Source organism: Enhydra lutris, unplaced genomic scaffold (genome assembly GCF_002288905.1).
Source record: "Enhydra lutris kenyoni isolate GAN:26980312 unplaced genomic scaffold, ASM228890v2 scaffoldscaffold35, whole genome shotgun sequence".
NCBI lineage: Eukaryota > Metazoa > Chordata > Mammalia > Carnivora > Mustelidae > Enhydra > Enhydra lutris.
The window spans coordinates 10,767,002-10,789,750 of record NW_019154119.1 but is presented as its reverse complement, the minus strand read 5'-3'; the positions used below and the strand labels follow the sequence as shown (position 1 = coordinate 10,789,750).

Genomic DNA, 22,749 nt, shown 5'->3' with positions numbered 1-22,749 from the left:
GAGGAGAATAAAAGATAGAGTCACATTTGACGTTGAGAGACTGTGAGCATAAGTCCACAGGAGGATACCTGGAGCTCCAGACCCTAGGTGGTCTGGGGACTTTGTGTGTCCATGAGCGGGGAAACTGCACGCAAGCTAGCCTGTTATCACACGCATGCACTCTCTTTTCTTGGAAGAGGAGCCACCGTTTCTGTTCCATTCCAAAGTGGCCTCTCCACATGAGCACTGCTCAATGCCATAGATAGGGAGGGAGGTGAAAACCACGGCGGGTGGAGTCTTCCAGAAATGCTGACTTGATAAAAATGAGCTGCCCCGAGAGCGTGAAGCACCCTACACATCTGGACCGGCCAAGGGCAGCCCTTTCAGCTGGGTTTCGCGGGGAGAGGAGGGATTTAGGGATGAGAGGAGAGCAAAGGGCACAAGCTGGTTGACTCTTCAAGTCTTCCAAATACAGAGGGATTATCCCTCAAGGTTCTTTTACTGCTATATAATTTTGAAATGGGTCCTTTTGCATTTTTTTCTCCAAGTAGTCTAGAAGGAGGGCGTTTCTCTAGTCACTGTAGAAGTGTTAATGGTGCCTGTAGAGACAGCCCCGCATGTCACTGCCAAGGGAGGCCCTCATCTCCCAGGGGTGACAATTTGGGATGAGCATGTGGTATTTTCTATGACTACTTTCTTGATTCCGGACATAAGACCACTTCCACGGAGTTAGCTCTAAGCCTGCTCTGTAGAACACAGAGACTCTTAAAAAACAGTTCTCTGCTAACATTTCCAGTTCCAAAAGAGAGGAGAAAATTAAAGGACACACACACACACACACACACACACACATGCAAATATAAATATCTATATATACATATATAGATATGTATATGTATATTTATATGTATATAAAATTTGGAGCTCTGCACTGTTTGGAAGGAACAATTGAGTAACAGCATTAGCTATATTCCCAGTGTAAAACCGAATAAAACAAATCCGAACTTTGTCTTAAAAAACTTGGTCATAGTTTGTGAGGAAATTAATCTGTTTACTCTAAGTGAGAATTACAAAGGACCCAGGCCCAGGGTGCAGGCATTACTGGGAATGTTGACCTTTTCCTGCACCCACCAGAATTTCAATGCCAATGTCCTTGATTAGAGAATAGGTGCTCAGAAGATTTCTTTAGGAGCTATGGCTATTTGAAAGGAGAATTCCAAAGTCAAGACCACCTTTATCAATAAAGAACAGAATGTGAAGAAAAAAATAGATAAAACAGTAACCCCACAGAGTTTTACCTTCTAATATATTTTCCTTAAGTTTTAAGACAATGAATACCCAATGCCTCTATCAGAAGGGATAGCTTTTGTTAACACATGGAATGAGCCAGTGTCTTCCAGAATCTATAATACTTGGCATCCCTGCTCCTGGTGCAAAGATTTTAAGAAATCAAAGACTTTGGTTCTTTATCTATAACTCAGTATTTTGCAGGATAAGAAGCCCAGTCCGTCCTAACATTTTGCTGCAACATAGCATATAAGCCACAGACCAGTCACGAATACCACAATGACATATATTTATATAATATCACATCTTTGTCAAAGAGGTGTCTGGCCACAATCACCCTCAAAACCCAGCACATGTCAAATGTAAAAAAGGTATTATTGGACCCACTTTACAGACCAGAATTCATGGGTCAGGTATAGTAAGTGTCCTTCCCTAAGTCTCCAGATAGATTCTGGACTTTCTGATCACCCAGATGTCATCACAGTACGTTCTATAATAGAACCAGGATCATCTTTTTCTAGCTCCTATTTTTACAAAAAAGCACTTGCTCAAGGACCCAAAATACATTAGGGCCAAAGAAGGGACCAGAACGGAGATATCCTGCCTCTCCATCTCGTGCTCCATCTGGCAACACAGAAAGTAAATGGGACACCTAATCCGTTCTTTAAGATGTAAGAAGTACAGTGCGATGTACTGTTGTCAATGGAGGGTTTCTGCGGCAAGTTTGTAAGGTCTCATCAGAATGTGCTAATTGGCGACCTAACAAGGACATCCCCGTGGATGGTTCACACACTTGTGCACACTTCTCTGGGCCCAGACCTTGATTATCCTAATTCTGACACTCAGCAGAACTTGTCTGCATCCAGCAAACAGCCCCCAAACCGACCTTCCTGACTCGTCTTGTTACCCTGCCATTCATCTCCATATGACTGGCAGCGCCCTCTCTCTAAGCACAAATCTGATTATGTTACTTCCTTTTCCACTGCTCCCCAGTGCCTGCAGGATATAACACAACCAGATACATGCACTGGGCACAGAAGAACCAGGTCTCTGGCCTCTCCTCATCGCCTCTGTTCCCTGTCTTCCTCCCTCTCCAGGGACCCTACATTCCCCCCCCACACCCTGTGCTTCTCTAAAGGAGCCCTGCTCTTGATAGCCTCAGGGCCTTTGCACATGCTTCTCCTTTTGCTTCCAATTATAATGACAACTAATATTTTTTAATGCTTTGCAGGCCATAGTGATGATGTATTAGCACATCTTGATTTTTACAACAACCATATGAGGTAGGAACAGTTATTCTCTCAATTTCAGAGATAAAGAAAGAATCTTAGAGATTTAGAAACTTGCTCAAGCCCACAGTGGCAGAGCAGGGTCTGGAATCCAATTCCATGTGACCTCTAAGCACTAGTTTTGGCAAGTGCCTCCCTGGAATTCCCTTTGAAGTATGAGTTTGTAAACCAGGGTGTGCAGAAGGAGCCCCCTGACTCCTCCCTACTCTTTGACCCCACTCTGGTAAAACAAAATCCCCTCCCCCGAGTGAGCTCTGCCTCTCTGCTCACCCACCATGCTGTGCTACTATGTCAAAGTGCTTATCAGCCTGGACCCTGACTGCATGCTTTCTCCCTTACCTCTCTTAAGGTCAGGTCTTGGGCAGGGCTGTTTTATACCTTACTGTATCTCCCGCACTTAGCACAGTTCCTGGCCCACAGTTAACACTAAAACGTAGTAAGCCATCCTTTTTTTTTTTTAAGATTTTATTTATTTATTTGATAGAGAGAGAGATCACGAGTTGGCAGAGAGGCAGGCAGAGAGAGAGAGGAGGAAGCAGGCTCCCTGCTGAGCAGAGAGCCCGATGTGGGACTCGATCCCAGGACCCTGAGATCATGACCTGAGCCGAAGGCAGAGGCTCAGCCTCCTGAGCCATCCAGGCGTCCCTGTAGTAAGCCATCCTTAACTGCTCTGCCCAGTGGTTCCAAAGCATCAATTAGTCTAAAGCAAAATAAGAAAAATAAAGGCTATGTCATGAGCCTTGCCGAAAACTAAAGCTATTCAAACATTTTTATGTAGCAGTGTTTTTATTTATTTTACAAAGCAACGGTGAGAGTTACATCCTAAATCCCCAAAGTTTATTTGGAAATTTTACTGGTTTATGAAATTCAAAAATCTCGGAACTGCTAACCTGGTCAGTTATTTGCCCGGACTCGGGAACAGAGCTCCAGGGGGAGCCTGGTCTCTGCTCTCAGGCCAGTGCCTCTCCCTGGATCCTGCTACCAGCCTTTATCCAAAGTCTGACCTTCTAACTACAACAGTGCTCCAAGATTTGCCCAGCAGAATGGAGAATAGCAGGCCATCTCCGACTTTATGACTGTTTCTGGGACTATCTGTGAATTTAGGAGGGCTAGTAAGACAATCTACCTTTCAACCTGAAAAAAAATACCTCTCGACTAAAATAAAGATACATTGCTTGAACAAAATAAGCACCTGTTTTGCTGGGGGGAGAGGGGGATATGCACCAATGGAATGAAATAGCTCAGCTTATAAATTCCGGGAGCTGGAATTTGCTAAACCAGGTTAGCAATTTTAGATAAGTGGTTTGGGTTGGACTTCCCTTCTCCATCTGCCACTTGTGTAACAGAGTCGTAAGGTTGTCTGTTGTGTTGCCGAATGGGTTGCCAAGAATCCAACAGATGAGTTCATTCTGAGATGAAGGAGGAAAACTGAAGTAGAGTGAGTCTATTAAAGCACTTTCATCTGACAATAAAAATGAGTTAATGGCTAAAATGTGTTTTCAAAACGTTTTAACACTACAAGTAATGGCACTCAAATGGGAATATGCCTTGAGTATTCTCATCGATCATTAATACCATGGTGTCCCTCAAAAGGGCTTGGCATTCCCCGTGGAATTCAAACTGCTAGAGTCCAGTCATAAAACAATTCGTGGGAATTCTCAAAAAAAAAAAATATATATATATATATATAGAGAGAGAGAGAGAGACCATTATGGAACAGAATGATAAAGTGCAGGTTTAAAATAGCCCTTTCAATATCTGAGTTCAGTTTTCTAAAATAAACTATTAACCGCATCATAGCTAATTTCCCCATAAACATCAATATTAAAGCAGCAAAAAGCTTCCAAGAAATGAGGGGAAAATCTGATTCTTTTTAAAGGAGTGAAAGTCAAAATGTCCCCCAATTTCAGATGTTTGTGAAGATGGAAACAATCCGACTGGGCTTTACTCTGGACCAGCCCACCGCTGGGAAGTCGTTAGTGAATTTGGTCCCTTCTACTTGTGAAATCAAGAAGACGGTTGTGAGCAAATGGGTTGGTCAACTTGCCCCTGACAGAGGAGGAGTCTCAGCCCACCCAGGCCAGTTCTGCCTAATTTCAAAGGGAAAGTGCTTGCAGAGCCAGCAGCCTGGGGACCTAACCGCTTGGAAATGTCTTTTGTCTGGTGGTTGATTTATTCGACTTCTCTGGGATGGCCTCAGTTTAGAAACCGAAAGGGAACACCAAGAAGTTACTTAAAATTTGGGCTCTCCAGACCATCAGTGATTTAAACACTGTCCGTCCTCTTGGATTATAAATCTCCTTTTTCCAGAATTCCCTCTCGGGAAAGCAGCTCAACAAGCAACCAGCCCCCCTTCCTCTCGGGGACGAGCTGCTGAGAGGTCCTGCTGGACGCGCTCTGGGTCAAACCCGCCTCCCCGACTCTGCTCCCTGGTCTCTGCTCCTCTCCCCTCCCTCAGTGCTCCTTCTTAAGTTTCCACCTCCTCCATCTAACCTTCAAATGTCTGTCTCCAGCTGTCTCTCTTCACACCTTTCCCGCCCTCCCGGACTCCCAATTTTTGCCTGAAAGACTTCCGAAGACTTCTCAAACCCTTGCCCCAAACTCACCCTTCCTCCTCACCTCCAGGCCCGCAAATCTAAGTGAATTTCCCGAAAGCACAGAGATTTGGGTTTGGGTTTTAATATCTGCCGCAAATACCCCTCCCTTCCCTTATTCAGCGAAAGGCATCGTCATTCCACCAATTGTATGAGCCGGAAACCCGAGTGTCATCTGAGATTTCTGTACCCACTACACTCCCCAGATCCATTCTCTATCCCAGACTGTCCACGTCACTTTCCCATCTCCCCGAGACCCGCCCCTCTCCATGCCTCCTGCTTGCCACAATATCTCCTTATCACCTCCAGTCACCATCCCCACCCCCACCCCCGCACCCCCACTAATGCAGCACCAGATACCCCAAGCACCTCAGATCACGGACTCTCGTCTCCGAGCTTGTCACAGGAAATGCCACGTGCAAAATGGATGCTGGTGGGTTAAATCTCTTCCGTGTCTGTTACCTTATAATATAACATTAAAAAAAAAAAAAGATTTCCCCTTGTCTCTGCCTGGTTTTCATTCCATGGGCAGCTATGTCCCACAACATTTGTGCTTGAAGTTTCTCTGCCTCCACAGTTCACTGTCAGCAGGTGAAATATGTTGTAGCAGGTTGACATGGACGGGGGCGCTATTGGAAGAAATTCTTCTGGGAAGTGAAAGCCGCCTGGAGAATCTCACCCACCCCAGGGCTGTGGGTTGACTTCACGTGTAAGTCTAGATTTTCAGATGTCGAGTTTTCTTAAACTGGGGCCCATCTGTATACTGAAGGAGATTTGGAATTGGCATGTCAAAGCATTAGGGGTATTACTTCCCAGATCAAATTTATTTGGGGGTGGGGGAGGCTGGAAAGTAAGAAATTAGGTAAGTGTCAAAAAGACCAACAAAAGCCATTTGGCATACTAAAAACCTGAAGAATTTGAAGCCAAGGGAGGTTGTCATGCCCCATTCCATCTCAAGCATGAAGGGCAGCGAAGGGCCTGAAAATCTCCCTTGAAACCTCACAGACAGGATTGGTTCTGCTTTGGCTTCCAGTTTCTGAAGCCAGCCATCGGCTTGATTTCAAAGTATTGTCCCTAGCAGACCAAATCAACATTTTTTAATGATTTTTAAAAACTTATTTATTCATCAGAGAAAGAGAGAGGGAGGGAGCACTCATGAGCACAGGGAGCAGCAGGCAGAGAGAGAAGCAGGCTCCCCACTGAGGAAGGAACGCTCTGCGGAGCTCGATCCCAGGACCCGGGATCATGACCTGAGCTGAAGGCAGATGTTCAACGGAGCCACCCAGGTGTCCCTAAACTAACGTTTCCAAATAAATCCCTGGCTTGAAGCACCAAGCAAGTGACGAGGGCCATCAGCCTAGGCAGGGAAGGGAGAGGTGAGTAGGGAGGGTTTGCTGAGCACCGGGAGAGGTGGCATCCAAGCCAGGCGCTTCCTGCGGCAGACTCCATGGCTGCGCGGGATGTGGGGTTAGCTGGGGGGGAAGGACGGTGCGTTTTAGCATCCATGCTTTCCAAGCTGGCTGTCAAATTAAGAGGAGTACAATTTTTTTTAAACATGCTACTGAGGGCCATAACATGTGACCCAAAGCTCCCTTTCAAGTTTCAGCTCTTTGAACGCTATGTACTTTGGTGGCACCAGAATATGGACAGTGCCAACAGCTCTGGACTCCTTCTTGTTGTTTTTTTTCCCCCCCCTTTGCTTATGTTATTCCCTTTGCCTGGAATGCCCTTCCCCTCTCTTCTGCCTGCAGATGTTCTGTCTGTCTTTCAAGATCCAAATCAAATAGCGTGTCCTCCCAGAAACCTCCTACCTGACTCCCAGGCTGAATAAGCCACCCTCCTTGCTGTGAGTTCTTTCAAGGGCTAGGTCTTCTTCATTCTCAGAATGTCACCCATTTCAATCCATCCTCCCTCCTCCTCCCCACGGGGCACCAAACGCAGGTCCCACACAGCACACAGCCCCCTTCCCTTAGGTCGACTGACACGGATCGGAAGAATGAGACGAGCAGTCACGGCATAGGAACAGCACTGAGATGTCAGCTGGGAATCCACTCAACAGAGAAAATAGTCATGGGTACAAGGAAGAGGTCAGAGAAAAAGAAGCATTTCCCAAAATAGAAATATCTCTGGGTGCCTGCCTCTTTTGTTTTACGATCGCAGATGACTTCAAGAATCTGATGGGAGTCAGCCTTCTCGGGGAAATGCACACATCCACAGACCCACTTTTTTTTTTTTTTTCGCATGTAATTCCAGGAGGTACTATAAACACACCAAAGCCTGGGAATGGAAATTCCTCATCTACTTTAAAATCACCGATTTCAGTGTATAGGCACAAGTGTATAGGACAAAGCAGGCATCTTCACATGTGTGGATCGTGGACCACACTGAAAAGGAGAGAGTCATTTGGTGGGAATGCCATGTGTTCTGGACACCTTGGGCAAGTCCTTCTACTCTTCTGAATCGGAGTTTTCCTCATCTGTAAAATGCAAATCATAACACTTCCTTTGCCAGGTTGCTATTGAGGAAATGAAGGTAATGCCGATTAGGTGGATTAGGTAGCTGGAGGGGTACCGGCCCGCAGCCGGCCCCGACAAGAGATTCTCGTTTCCTGCACCTCCTGTCGTGCAGAGCAGAAACTGCAGCCACAACGCAAATAAGTCATTTCCCTTTTAGCAATAAATACTGCGCTGCTGTTTCTGGGCAAGAAGAAAGCCCACTCAGATCACCGCCTCCATGAGGACGTGAAGCCGGGTGCTGCACGGCTGCTGCGCGCTCACTGCCCGGCTATTAATCACACAAGAGCCCATTTATGACAAATACAGGTCCCTCCCTTTGCATGACAAGGCGTATGGGTCCACAGAGCCCCATTATCCAAAAAAAACAGAGCATTGTGGGCGACGCAGGCGAAGCCGAGTGCACACACACAAGCGGACATTGTAAGGCTGTTTGCACAACCCCGCAGTGCTCCTCGAGGATTTCCTGCCAAGGAGACATTTAGATCTCATAGTCTGCAGCAGACATTCGCTCATTCAACATGGCTTCAGCCCGTGGGCTGGAGAAACCCGGGCGCGTGGCCCCCTCTGCTGGCCATCTCGGGAACTGCATGCCAGGGATGCTTGGCTGATGGTGCTCTCAAGATCCCAGCCTCTTCTCCCCTTTCCCTTCTAAGTCTTGCAGTGCAACAGGCAGGAGCTTGGGGGTCTGGAGAGCCTACTTCAGATCTCTACGGTACCCTGTGTTAGCTTCAGACCTTGGACAAGTCAGATCCTACTCTCCTAGATGGAATCCACAGCACTCATTTGCCTGTGGCCTGGCCTACCCTAGAGGACAGCAGGGCTGGGTGCCTGCCGATGGCCAGTGTGCAACGCACACCTGCCTCCAGGAGGGTGGGTGTTGTCCTTTGACCTCTGGGACTAGGAAAGGAAATCAACAAGCGCCTCCTGGTAATGTCGTTGCTTTAAACTGTAGCCGGCATTTAGAGTGGAAGCGTGACTCTGTCTTGTGTCTCATCTCTGATGCTTTTTTCAAATTACACCCCCCCCACTTTACATCATGCGCCCTGTCGGCAGAGGCAGCCGTCCTTGAACTCCTTCAGCTGAGCTGTGATCTGCTTCCCGACTGATGCTCTGCACGGCAATGGCAACACGGAGTTGGGTTGAATCCCAGCTCGGCCAGCATATGAGCTGGGTGGTCTTAATCAATGTTGCTTAACAACATTTATAACCTCCCTGAATCAGAGTTTCGATATGAGTAAAACAGAGATTATTCCAACCTCTTCAAGGGTGGCTGTTGGAAATAATGAGACAACCATAGCTAAGCAGCCAGATGCATGAACGTAGCTGCCATAACTCACTATCACTCTTGTTCTTTTTATTGTTCCAACCACTGTTCTTAGTTCTGTCCTCCCTAGTTCTGTCCTCCGGGCCATGATGAAGAATTCCACTTTCCGCACAGTTACGGATATCCGTGAGGGTTTTCCATACCATCTTAGAGATGGAGGCTGACGGCTTCCAAATTCGTATCTGTCGCTTTGATCCTCTTGCTTGAACTCCCGACTTGTATCTAATTGACGACTTGACTCTAATAAACAGCTGAAACTGCACACACCAATATTACACCAGCCCTGCTCCAGTCTTCCCCAGCTCAGCCAGGGCCAATTCAGAGGCTCAGTCCAGACGCTCAGTCCGAAAAGGCTGGTGTTATCCTAGACGTCTCTCCTTCTCTCATACCCCATAACCAAGCTAACAAATCCCATCAGCTATACTTTGAAGATGTACCTTGAATCCAGTTGCGTCTCACACCCGTCATCTCCATTGCGCTAGACCAAGCCACAAGCCATCACCTCTCCCCCAGAGTATCAGAGTCGCCCCTTAAACAGATTTCCCAGCTCTGCTCTTGCCCGCTCACAATCACTTGGTTAATTGCCTGTCTGGCAGCTGTAATGATGTTTTAAAGTTGCATCGTGTCACTCTGCTTAAATCCTTTTAGCAGTGTCCTATTTTACTTGGAGTAAGGTTAAAGATCCTTATCATAGTCCACAAGTACCTCTGTGATGGTATCTCAACCTGGTTCATCTCCTCCAACCTCCCCTCTTTCACTCTGCTTCAGCCACCTCTGCCTCCTCACCTTTTCGTTTTTGAACTTACCACATGTCTTTCTGCCACAGGACCTTTGCACTTGCTAGTCCTTCTACCCAGAATGCTTTCCTCTAATACATCTACATGGTTTTTCTCTAGGCCTCTGTTCAGGGTTAATTTTTCAGTGGAGCCCAACCTAACCATGCAGTCCAAAATAGGATTTCACCTCACCTCACCACCAACCTCCCTCCAACCCTAGTCACTGTCTTTATTTTTCCTTTAAATCTCTATTATCATTGACATATGTACCTTCAACTCCTAGACTAGGGCCTGACACATAGTAGGAACGCCACACATGGTCATTCATTCATGAACAGAACTCCCATGAGCCCATGGAGCTTCTCTGTCAACAAAAGCTATGTTTTTTCCTCCATATCCCTAGGGAAGAGAGGCTGTCAGGTCATTTGCATAAGAATGAGGGAGAAGTGGTCACTGCAGGGGATGGGGAAATGGCTGGCCAGTGAGCACAGTCCTAATGAGGAACAGTATGAGGCTGCTGTAAAACAGAAAGTATTTTGGAGGGGAGGGGAGGGAGGGAGAGAAGGTCAGAAGACTCAGCTGAGGACTGATGATACAGGAACTTTGCAACCAGAGAGCAGGAGTAAGGACATTCCTGGGCAGACATGCAGCTTAACACCTTGGATAGGTCCGATGGTTATCGTGTCACCCGAGGCCTGAAGGACACAGGACATGCCATTGACCGTAATGCCTCTGTAATGCCACCAAGTGCACACAGAGCCATGGGCTCTGCATCCTGATCTCATTTTAGCCACTCATTTGCTGCAGAACCTCGGGGAAGGTCATTTGCCGGCTCTAGGCCTCATCCTTATCATCTGTTGCCCGCAAGGACTGGCCCAGTGAACTGGGAAGTCCGCCCTGTCCCAGCGTCCTAGGATTTTATACAGTAAAAATGTGCAACAATTTTCAAATATGCGTCCAGGCAACCTAATGTCAGATCATGAGCTAAGTTAATTAGAACGGGGGATGCACTTTCCATGTCACTCACAGCATTCCGTACTGACAGCACTTTCTGCAAAAGCCGCCCTGGTCTTGCTTCTCGAAGCCATTTGGATTTCACGTTCTTTGGCAAGGACAGTGGCGACAGAACCCCAGCACTTATGAATGTCCCATGCTGTACGTGAATTGGCCACTGCTGCCGTTAGGGAGTGCTAGAGAGTTAGCCTGTGAAAAACAGCAATGATTCCAGAATCTGGCGGAATACTGATATGACTCCACGGTCTGAAGTCCTTGAGCACGTTGGAGGGAGCAAATGTCATGAAACGCGTGGGTGTGCAAACTACAAATGATTTTCTTATCTACAACAAAGTGGCCCCAAAGTAGCTCTATGAAGCCATGCTCAGACAGCCTGGTTTCATCTCTCCCGTGTCTCCAAAGATCTAATAGAACATTCTCTTATTCTGACCCCTTTCCTTTGGAATTTGAGAAGCAACTGAAGATCTGCCATGTCCCAGCCCGAGAAGCCCAGATCAGCTCTTGTTGCAACTGTAATAATAGTACAATTGTGACATCAGGGCCCTACGTTGGGGATAATTTGCAAACACCAAAGCTTTGTCTTTTGGCTTTCAAATTAAAACAACAACAACAACAACAACAACAAAACAACAACAACAACAAAAAAAAAACACATGATGACAAAGCAGCGATCTTAACACAGATCCCAAGGCTTTGGAAGTCTAGTTACATTGCCCAAGAAATGGCAGCATTTCGTTGGAATGAGTAATAAGCTTTTTCAAAATTTCTAGAAAGTACTATTTTAACCAAAGATTTTGTTTAGTTGGCAATACTCTACTGGTTCTGTTGGGCTACCTATCAATTTATATTCAATATAATTAAGCTGATGCCCCATCGCCAAAGATTGCCAGCACCTCTGCTCACCCAGGCCACTTGCTCCCAAGTTTAAATGACCTCTTCCTTCCAAGGACCCTAATATCCTCAAGACCTAGCCGAGTCCTTCAGAGAGTATGGAAAGTTGGTGAATGGTCTAAGGAAGAAGTACATGAACATTTGCTTATTTTAGAGACCCATGCTCGGTAAGACTTGGTCGCTGCAAAGCACAGTTCAGTGAGGGCAAGAAGCCATGTTCAAAGCCCACCATAAAGGATGGGATGTTCTAGGGAGGACTGTGGTTTGTGTTCTGGAAAAGGGGAGCAGGAGGAGAGGTGACTTATCTGGGTCGGAATAAACTGGAAAGTTCTCATGTAGAAGGAAGCGTTGGAGTTTGGAGGGAGAAGCTCTCAGTGGACATCTGGCTACTGGTGAGACCAAGGAGTTGGATGGAAGCCAAGCCCAGGTCCCTCATTGTTGAGATCACACACTTTTGGAGGGAATGGCATGAGGGATCTTGGGAGTGACAATTGTCACATGCTCAGCTTTGCGATCCGTGGGCAGACCCCCGTCTTCTCTTCATGATGAAGTAGTGGGACTGGTTTTGCCACAAGCATTTACTCCTGTCCTCAAGGTACTTCTCTGCCAAGTAGACTTCCATCCTCCACTGGTCAGGGGCCTGTCCTGGGTGGGGGCCATGTCCCCTGCCCTCTGCTTCTCATCAGACCCCAGGAGCCCTCACATGCCACCCCTGCACATTCTAGTCATTCCTGCTTACCTGTCTGCCTCTCTTCCTAGAAGGTGAAAACCTCCAGGACAGGAGCCAAGACTTATGCTTGAATCCACAGCAGGCCGCTCAGGGAATATGTGTTTGCTAATGAATGGAAAAAAAAAAAAAAATGAGTGAAGAAGTGACTGCATGAATGCCAAAATCGGTATCCAAGATCTCCTGAGTCCCGGCCATTTACTTAAAAAGAGAAAGAGGGAAGGAAAGAGGATAGGCAGGCAGGAGAGGGAGAAAGAGTGAGAGGGAGGGATGGAAGAAGAAGGGAAAGGAGAAAGGAAGGAAGAAGGGAAGAAAGAAGGGAGGGAAGGAGGGAGGCAGAGAAGAAATGTGTTTCCCCTTTTCCCCTAGTTTAATAAAGATACTAGTTTCTGGCATATGGAGAAGCAGACAGGGATCTCATGCTATGCTTGAAAATTGAAAGAAAGAAAATTTGAGTCATCTGAAAGGCAAACTACAGCCTCGGGGATGCACGAGTGAACTGAAGACAGGTGGCAGGCTCTGAGATAGCCTGCGACTCTTTCTCACAAAGAGAAGCCTGTGACCGACCCTGTCTTGGGCCCTGCCAATAGGCTGCCGGGGTCCAGCTGGGAGAAACCCAAGATCAGGGACAGAAATGACAAAATAATACGTCTCAGGGCTGTGATTCCCATTTGTGGATGCCTCTTTGTTTTTTAAAGATTTTATTTATTTATTTATTTTGAGAGAGAGAGAGGGAGAGAGAGAGAGTGAGCTGGAGGAAGGGCAGAGGGAGAGAGAATCTTAAGCAGACTCTGATCTGCGTGGAGCCCGACATGGGGCTGGACCTCAGGACCCTGAGATCATGACGTGAGCCAAGACTGACAGCCAGACGCTCCCTGACTGAGCCACCCAGGCGCCCCCATGGAAGCGTCCTTGACTCAAAATTTTTGCCCAGTGAGAACGCACCCCCTTAACCCACTGAGCCACCCAGGCGCCCCTTCTTGGAGCTTTTCTTAAAAGCAAGAGCCTGCAGTTAACAGGCTCTCCACTAAGAGGCATTCTCCGCCCACGTTAGAATTGCCTGACCAGGTCAGGGTAAGGCCTTCGTACAAAGTCAGAAGTTGTAGGAAGGACAACTCAGCAGGGTTGAGTTCAAAGTCCTGGATATTTTCTAAACTTTATTCCTATCCTCTTTGTAGTAACATGTGTTCAGATTCGCAGCTGTACGACCCAATGCTTACTTAATACTATAACTCACTTAATTCCTGTTCCAGGTCATTTCCAAAGCACTGATCTTAACCAGGCTGCCAACAGGGGAGCCATGGCAATTGGGGGAAATAAAATCAATAGATTCCACCTTTTGGGTAAGTAATCAGCCTCCCCATCTGCTCTCCCTAATTTCCCAAGTCACGTTTTCCTTCAAGGGAAACATGGCTTGTGGCCGAATCACCTTGACTCCAGCTGGAATGCAAGAGAAAGAAAAAATGGAGGGGGGTGGAGAGGAAGGCTGCAATTCTATCCCAAGCTCATCAAAATGAGTTTCTCTAGTTTACTTTGGCACACCTGGAAAACCCTCTGGAAATGTAAATTAGGACAGCGGGAGATCCTCCATTAGTGACGGTCCCGTACCCCAGTGTGAGGCTGTTTTTACACCGACTGACAAAGTTGCTCTCAGAGAGAGGATGCTCTGCAGGAAATCCATAATACACACAGACCCCAGCAAAGTCGCCGAGGGACTTCCCTGTTTGGATGGATCCACCAAGACCACAGTTAAACCAAACAAACAAACTCACCGAGTTTATCTCCAGATTTACATTCAAGGCCAGCCCCACTCTTGATGACTCAACCACGCGCTATCCTGATTTCAACTTGACCCTGCAGCTGGGGTTCCCGGGCTGGTGTCCGTGGCTGCAAATGACGGCGCTTGAGAGCTCTGCTCTCCATCTGCTCTGGGGCTCACCGCCCCGCAGATGCTTGATAGGGTTTCGGTTGCATCTTAGTCCCACTTGAAGATGACAAGTTTTTATGCCAATATGAAGTCTGAGGCTGCCCTGGGGTTGGCACCGGCTGAGAAGCCCGCTAAATGAAATGACTCCAGTTCTGTGGTGCCCAGCGGAGTGTGGAAAGCACCTGGGAGAGACTGGAGAGACACCAGCTTACCTTCCCCGACCAGCCGGCCGGCCTTGGCCATACCCTGGAGAAGCCCTGCCCTAGACTAAGGACTGGAAGTTCCAAAGTCAAATCTCCTTTTCACCCTGTAGCTCAAAAACAAGCTGTTGTTGTAGGAGAAGGAAATCAGAAGTTTCTCCTGTACTTGTTTAACATGTATTTTGTTTTATGAGCGTTTCATTTATTGATCCCGCTTGGCACATGTGGAAGTTCCCAGCATAATCGGGGACAGCGCTTGCCGAGCCCCGCTGTGGGTCAGGTCTTGGCCTAAGTGCTCTATACACAGGATCCCAATCCTGGAGCCTGGGACTGCATAGTGGGAAGGTTTTATTCTCCCCACTGTGTTCACACTGCCTCCTACTTCCCCCAGCCTCAGTCTCTTCACCTAAAAAGAAGATCAGGCAGAAGGTAGACCAGCTGATCTTACAGATTCCTCTAAAGAGTAAGCTTTTCTTTTTAATTTTTAAAAAAAGTATTTATTTATTTATTTGAGAGAGAGAGTGTGTGAGCACACAAGCAGGGGTAAGGGCAGAGGGAGAGAGAGAATCTCAAGCAGGGTCCCCTATGAGCGCAGAGCCTGATGCAGGGCTCGATCCCACGATCCTGAGATCACTACCTGAGCCAGAATCAAGAGTCGGATGCTTAACTGACTGAGCCACCCAGGAGCCCCTAAACAGTAAGTTTTTATGAAATTTCGAAGGCAAAACTCTATATAAGTGTTCATTAAAATAGAAAACTCGGGTGTTTAAATGAAACACTTGCTTATTTAAGAAGAAAACAAAAAACAGAAATCAACTCGGTGTATGCAGCGATACTTAATCTGGCCCCCCAATATTTGGTCCATTACTGCCCACGCAGCTGGCACCTCAGAACCGCGCCCAGTGACTTCCCCCCGGGGGGTTCAGACCGGCCACTCGACAGCTCAGCACTGGCCCTGGCAGGACCCGCGAGGGGCACAGGCGCACGTGGCCAGCGCCACCTCCCTGCCCTCTGTCGGGGAGCGCGTTGGCATGGCGACGCCTGAGCCATCTTCCCTGGCTCCCACCCTTCCCTTTCAGGCTATTATCCCTGTGTGAGATCTTGCCCCAGAAGAACAGAGAAGTCCTGAGGGTGAGCTCTGATGTCAGGGGAGAACAAGCGAGTCTTTGTCGGCCCTTCAAGGAGAGGAGGCCCGGCCTGGGGCTCCTGGCGCACACAGAGGGGCCTGTGCTCTCTCACTGCGGCCCAGCGGGCCCGCTCCAGTCCTGCCTGCGCGGTGGGGCCTCCACGGCACATCTGGAGCCCTCTGCTTCCCCCCACCCCGACACGGAGCTGGACGAAGTGGAGGGAAGCCCACCGGGTGCTCTCAGGCCCGCCCATACCAACACCCACAAGTGCTCCCAAGCAATTCCTCTCTCCGGAGCTGTTCCCCACCTCCCGTTCCCAACGACTCCCTCATCCCTCCATCACCCCCGTGATGGAGTTCCTTCTCCTCCTCACCGCCCGACATCTGCCTCCGACATCCTGCCTCCATCCCTCCTGACCACCACGCCCACTTGGAACCACCGCGTGGCCTGAGCAGCCTTGGGGCTCAGGGCTCTCTCCTCTGCCTCCAGTCTCCTCATATGTTCTGATGGCCACACGGTGCCCCACATCTAAGGCCACACTGCTCAACACTGTTGCTGACTTCGGCTCCGAAATGCCTTCCTTTAGGACCAGATCTGCACTCGGAAGACGCTTAATAAGTAGCTCTTCAGTGCTAGAAACCACAGTGCCTCCCCAAAACTTACTTTTAATACAATATTCAACGAAGCCTTCAGATCAAAATAAAACCAGCTAACATGTGCTTACCATGTGCCCGGCACCACTCGGAACAGACACCTAGACTAGCTCCTCGAACCAGCACAGCAACCCCGAATGGCAGGTGCCGTTGACTTTCTCACTCTACAGACAAGGAAACTGCTGGAGGGGAGATGTGGTCACTGACCGAACTCAGCAGCTAGCGGGAAGGCCAAGAGGCTTCCGACCCAGACGGCGTGGCTCCAGTCTGAGCTCCGAACCATAAAGCGACTCCACGTTCCTGAGTCAAACCTCGCCTGTGGTCCTCGCCGAATGCACAGTACCACGTCATTCGGGACATGTGCCTTTGCAGATGGCATCACATTTCCAGGCTCCAGGAAACCCATGAGATGGCAACGGAAGACAGAATGTTGGGTTTCCCTGTTCCCCTTCTCCCTGGACGGGCCGCACGGTCCGGAAAAGAGCCAGGTGGCATGCTGGGGAGCGAGCTCTGCGGAGGAGACACGTCCTGAGCCTGCTTTCCGCGGTAACAAATCTCTCCCAGATCACTACTTCCCACTCGCAGCCTGGGCCTAACACCAGATTGCAGATCAGATGAAGTTCCCACCCTGGACCACCGGGCCGGCCGTTTCCAAGCGCCAGAGAAAGGCAGGCTCACCCTTGGGGCTAAGCCAAGCACCCCAAGCTGATTCTCCTACCCTCCAACAGAGGGGAGGAGCACGGGGCTGCAGGGAGCTGGAAAACTGGAAGAAGGAGCAGAACAGGGGTGGCGGCCGCACCAAGGCTCAGGGCATCGGGGTGGGAGTGAGACGGCAGGCCGAGCCCTCTCAGGCTGAGAAACACTTGGGCTGTTCAGAGGTCCCGGAGGATGGAGGCCTGTCAGGTGAGGGGTCCAGTTTCTGACCTTCCAGAGGCGCTTCCTGGTGGGGTGAGGCAGATGCGAACCCCACACCCCACACCGGGGTCCTGCAGGGCTGAGTGCAGACCCAGCATCATTCAAGGTCTGTCTCTGGGGTCAAGTTCAGAAATGAAAAACTCTGAACCATCAAGCCCAACTGCCTCGTATGACAATGGAGGAGGGAAGGGGTGTCCATGGTCAAATGGTCAGTTAGGACCACAGCCTGGTCTAGAACCCGAGTTAACCCTGATGCCACAGCCGTCCTTTTTGTCCTTCCTTTTCTCTTTCTTCCCCTTCTTTTCAAACTTCACCTTCTGTCTGTTAAGGACGTCCAAAGGAAATGCTTATTTGCCCTGAGAAAGCCAGGGTTGTGGAGTGAAGAGGGTGGGAGAAAGCTCACGGTGAGGTATTTCCTTAGAGGGAGAAGAGAAGAAATCCATATGCTCTGTCTTCCACTCAGCCTAACCCATCAGGAAGAACACACAGATGCCCCCAAAAGCAAGAGATGAGGAAGCCCCAGCTGATTCTCCTGGCTCTCCAGGAGGAGAAACAGAGATGGGGTGTGCGTCATGGGGCTGCCCGTGTCTCCCGGAGACTCCAAACTGAGCAAACAGTCACTCCCTAAGCTGATTGCTGTTGAGATGTTTAAGCCTACTAGGAATGAAGGAGTGCCTGGCTGGCTTAGTCAGTATAGTATGCTACTCCTGATCTTAGGTCATGAGTTTGAGCCCCACATTGAGTGCAGACATTGCTTACAAAAAACAACAACAACAACAAACAACAACAAAAAACAAACCTGGGAGTAAGCCTACTAGAAATGGGACAAGGTTAGTTTCAGAGATGGCTCTGTAAGGAGGGAAGGGTCCCTAGTGCCCACAATGAGAACCTATTGTTTTATCAAGTAGTGAGCTCCCCGTCCCTGGAAGCAAGTAGACAGACGCCTGCAGGGCAAGCTATAGAGAGTTTGCTGACACCACAGGGATCTGGAGTGGACTCTGTGGTGAGATGCCACTGCTCTGCCCAGTGCTGCCTTTCAGAGCTCTAGGTGGAACCCATGTCCCAGGGTGATTCTCTGCTGCTCCTCTCTGTGCCGTCAGAGGGGCGGCACAGCATGTGGAGCAGGCGAGGGGACAACTGATAGACAGCCTGACTCCTGACCGCCTAGTAGTTGTGGGCCTTGGACAAGCTGCTCCATGGTTGAGTCTCAGTGTCCTCTTCTGTCAGTGGACATCCTGGGGTGTGTGTGAACCCCTGATGCTGGGAAGTGCGCAGATAGCAGCACACCCAGAGAGCGTGCAGGTCGACAAGGCCACTTCTACCCCATCCATTCCTCTCCCAGCCGGCACGTGTGGCGGGAGGGCTTCCATGCTGGGCTGTTAGGCTAGCATAGATTCTAAGCAATACATACCTGAGTGTGTGTGTGTACACACATACCTGTATAGACACAGAGTGTACACATATATATGTGTGTCTGGGTACATACACACACACACATTTACATATATATATATACACACATACATATATATGTATGTCAGTCTCTCTATATATATGTCAGTCAGTATATATATATGTCAGTCTCTCTAGCTTCCTCTTAGGGGGGAAACTATATATATATATGTATGTGTGTGTGTGTGTGTATATATATATATACACACACACACACACATACATATATATATATAGTTTCCCCCCTAAGAGGAAGCTAGAGAGACTGACAACAGTTCTAAACCTCTCTGGCAGTTTTCACAGGGAAGCAACAGACCTAGTTTCCTGAAAAGCTGAATTTTGCTACCAGAGAGCGCCGGCGGGAGCTACACCATTACATCAGTGTTCCTGGAAGGCGGGGATGGATTCCTCCTCCTCCTCTTTTCACTTCTTTCCGTGGTCCCTCTCAGCCTAGTCCGCTCACTGACACCTCCACAGGGTCAGAGGAGAGAGCGACTCAAATTAGTGAATCTGATTATTTTTAGTCACTGTTGGGAACAAGGTGGGAGGCTGAGGAGGCAGCTACTAATGGGTTCTCAAAAGCAGACTGGAGGCATTACTGCGTGTTGTTCACTCTGGCGATTTCCTCTCCATCCCCGCCACAGACGATCAAACGTTGGCCTGTATTTATACGGTGCCATTCCGTGCTGAGGGTGTCTCTTGCCCAGCTCCCAACTCCTACTCACACTTCAATGCCCAACTCATTGGGCCCCTCCTGGAAGCCTTCCCTGACTTCCCTGGGCAGAGAACATGCTCCCTTTCTTCACTTTAACAAAAACAAAAACAAAAACAAAAAGAAAGCAAAAACAAAAACAAAAACAAATATATTTATTTATCTGGGGATGGGGGCAGAGGGAGAGAGAGAATCTTAAGCAGACTCCCTGCTGAGCACAAAGCCTGACGTAGGACTTGGTCCTATGACCCTGAGATCATGACCTGAGTCGAAATCAAAGTCAGACAGGCTTAACCAACGGAGCTACCCAGGCACTCCTCCCTCTCTGTACTTTGTTTGGGCATGGGGCTCCTGCCCACGATCTGTGTCTGTGACTGCTGGATCCTTGGTCATTGTCACGAACATGACCTCCTTGGAGGGCTGAGCACGCTTCATTTGTCTTGATGAAGTTTCCAGACCTAGCATAGCATCTGACCCACGGTAGGGACTCCAGCATTCCCTGGCCAGCGACTGTGTCCTTTCCAAAGAGAACATTCTTTTTGTCCCCTTCAACTAGGAGAGGGTTAAGAGAGGGCTATTACCTATTTGCTTTCCGACTGGAGGAAAATGTATCAAGACCTAAATTCCATCACTCCCGCTAGAACAGCACAGGCTTTTGCCAGCCACTCTCCAGTGAGAAACAAGGCTCACACTCTAACCACGTCCCAGCAACGTGTACACTCAGGCTGCACACGCACCGGCCAACACTTACCATTCACGAGGGCAACAGAAAAGGCCCCGTATGCATCCGCCCAGACGACTACCTCATTCTCTCCATCCGTACGAACCTACTTAACATCCGAGGAAACTCTGATCTTACGATTCTATAAGAAGTGCGTATAAAATAAGCCCTTTAAAAACCAACCGCTTTTGATAGATCAGAATAAATTTAGGGTCAATAAAATTAGACCCTTTGCCTCATATGCTCCAATCTCATCAGGCTATCCGTCTTTTCTTAAAAAAGACTCTTCACAGGTCTGAGCTGCCCTCATGTGGACTTGGCACCCTTGCTGGGTGTTCGAGGCCCCCAGCTAGCCGGAGCATAAAAGCCCAAGACCCTACAGGTGCGTATGAGGCCCTACGTGATCTGATTACTTCTCTCTACCTTCACCTCCTTCCCCTCCCCTCGCGCCTCTTGCTCCAGTCCTACTGGCTGCTTGGCGTCCCTTAAAGCCCAAGCACATTCCCACCTCAGGCCTTTGTTCCTTCGAGCCTCACTCCCTCACTCTGTTTGGGTCCTACTCCAATAATGCCTAAGCAGGGACGCTTTTCCTTGGATCCTGTTCCCACTTTCCCCACTTTCCATCTCTCTGGCTTGGCTTTATTTACTTATATTTTCCTGATTTATTTTATTCCAGAACACTTAACACTGCCTGATATATTGTACATATGTTTACTTGTTGGCTATCCCACAATCCCACGAGAATGCAAGCCCCATGAGAACAGGAACTATGGTTTGTTCTGTGCTGTAGCCCTAAGACCAAGAATGTCACCTGCCATGTTCTTCATGCTCCCGACACCTGTGGAATGGATGGCTGGGTGAATGAGTGCCTAAAACTTCTAGACACACAAGGCACAAGGTTCTAACAGAACCCGATGGGGGACCAAAGCTATATTTAACTAGTTCTAAATAAGATTGGGGAGGATAAGGAGCCAACTTTTTTTTTTTTAGGAAGAAATTATTTCCTTTGATTCTGATCACAAGGGTACAACATAGGGCATATGGTCCCCATCTTACTGGTGGGGAGACAGAACCCCACCAATTTAACGTGATTTCAGCAAAATCATGGAACTAATAAATAGCACAACTGAGGTTTGAAATCAGGTCTGATTCCAAAAGCTCTTCTCTTTCCTCTGACTTATACTGTAGCCTGGTGGCCACCGTTAGAAAAGGATCCACAAGAGGAAGAAAGGAAGGGAGCAACAGATAATCCTATCCCCCTCAAAGAATGAGCATGTGGTATCAGGAACAAGTCTAGGATAAAATGATCCTGGGAACTGGGACTGGAAACCACCCGAGAAATCCAGTCTTACCTTCTCTGCTGAGCTCAGCTGTATGAAATGCTTCTGCTTCTAGTTTTCAAGGGAACTCAAGACATCTAGATTTGAGGAAGAGCATTAGGACAGAGGACAGCAGAAAGGAAGGCCAGCAACTGGAGAGAGATGAACAGGTACAAGGCCACCTCAGGGTATTGGCATCTCCTTTGTGATTCCTGATCTTGCCAGGGTGGGTGCCATAGGCCAGCTTAAGGAAATGTGCTAGAACACCAGCACCCAGGGCGCTGAGCCCCTCGGTAGATCTTTAGTCATCTGGGAGGGGTGTCGGCTCATGTCCTGTCCAAGTTCAATGAAGAAGTTCAGGAAGGTGTGTCCCAGCCCTTGCAGATAAGAAGTATCCATAGTGAACGGGGAGGGGGTGACAGAGGAGGGAGGGAGGAAGAGCAAAGAACCCATGTGTTGGAGGTAAGGCCTGGCGACCTGCTGCTGGAGCAGTGCGGTTGTCTTGGATGCTAACTGCACAAACGGAAAATGCCTCAAAAGATGTTATAGTGAGTGCGATGCAAGCCAGACCTCTTGCCCGAGACCCAAATCCTGTCCTGGGTTTGCTAATGAAAGATATCTCCTGCTCACCTAAATCTTCATGACTGGGATAGACAGAATGGATCCCGGAGCATTCTTCATCCCCAATGAATTCTGCATGGGACAGTATCCTAGAACTACAGTTCTAGTCTGCTCTCCGCTGCCTGTGGTTCTAAGCTATTCTAGTTCATGCCTCACATTCTCCAGACCAGGATAAAAACAGCTCCCACTCAGAATGCAGGTGTAGAACCCAGGCACCTTTAACCACTTCAAAACTGTATCTTTGGGTTTTTTTGTTTGTTTGTCTTGTTTTGTTTTTCCTCCTTTTATGTGTATGTGGTGTTAGGAGGCATGACTTCTTCTTTTTCTTTTTTTTTTTTCATTTAAATTCAATCAGCCAACTTACAGCATATTATTAGAGGAGGCACAACTTCTAATCAAAGATGACGAATCTGGTGAAATGACCTCCCCTCACGCTTGCCAGTGTTCTGGAAGCACACCTATCCCACATTCTCTCCACCAGCTGTGCTGCTTATCCCTGTGCTGTCTGCTGGAACCCAAGTCATTTGTTTCTTACCTAGAGCTCTCTCTTGTGATTCAGGTTCACCTGTCCAGGCTGATGGGACAAAGCAGCTAGCTGGCAAGTCTGGGCTCCCAAACCAGGGCTGTGGCCCCCTAGAGTCCTGTCGTTTCTCCGTTTCTCCGTCGTCAAGTGAGTGTTAATCTGTTAAAGGGAATGCAAGTCAT

General features: G+C 48.4%; 1 protein-coding gene across 2 annotated transcripts in view; it reads right to left on the bottom strand.

The window, feature by feature from the left end:
- Nucleotides 1–22,749, bottom strand: part of LOC111154164 (family with sequence similarity 49 member A) — a 98,611-nt gene that overhangs the window by 37,780 nt on the left and 38,082 nt on the right. The window contains exons 3-4 of one of the 2 annotated variants that reach the window (XM_022513593.1): nt 22,580–22,726; nt 12,410–12,505 (exon numbers count right to left, since the gene is read on the bottom strand). The gene's annotated coding sequence lies outside the window, so the exon portion shown is untranslated. Of the gene's footprint in view, nt 1–12,409; nt 12,506–22,579; nt 22,727–22,749 lie in introns of those variants that run through there. The other variant, XM_022513590.1, reaches the window with a different exon arrangement.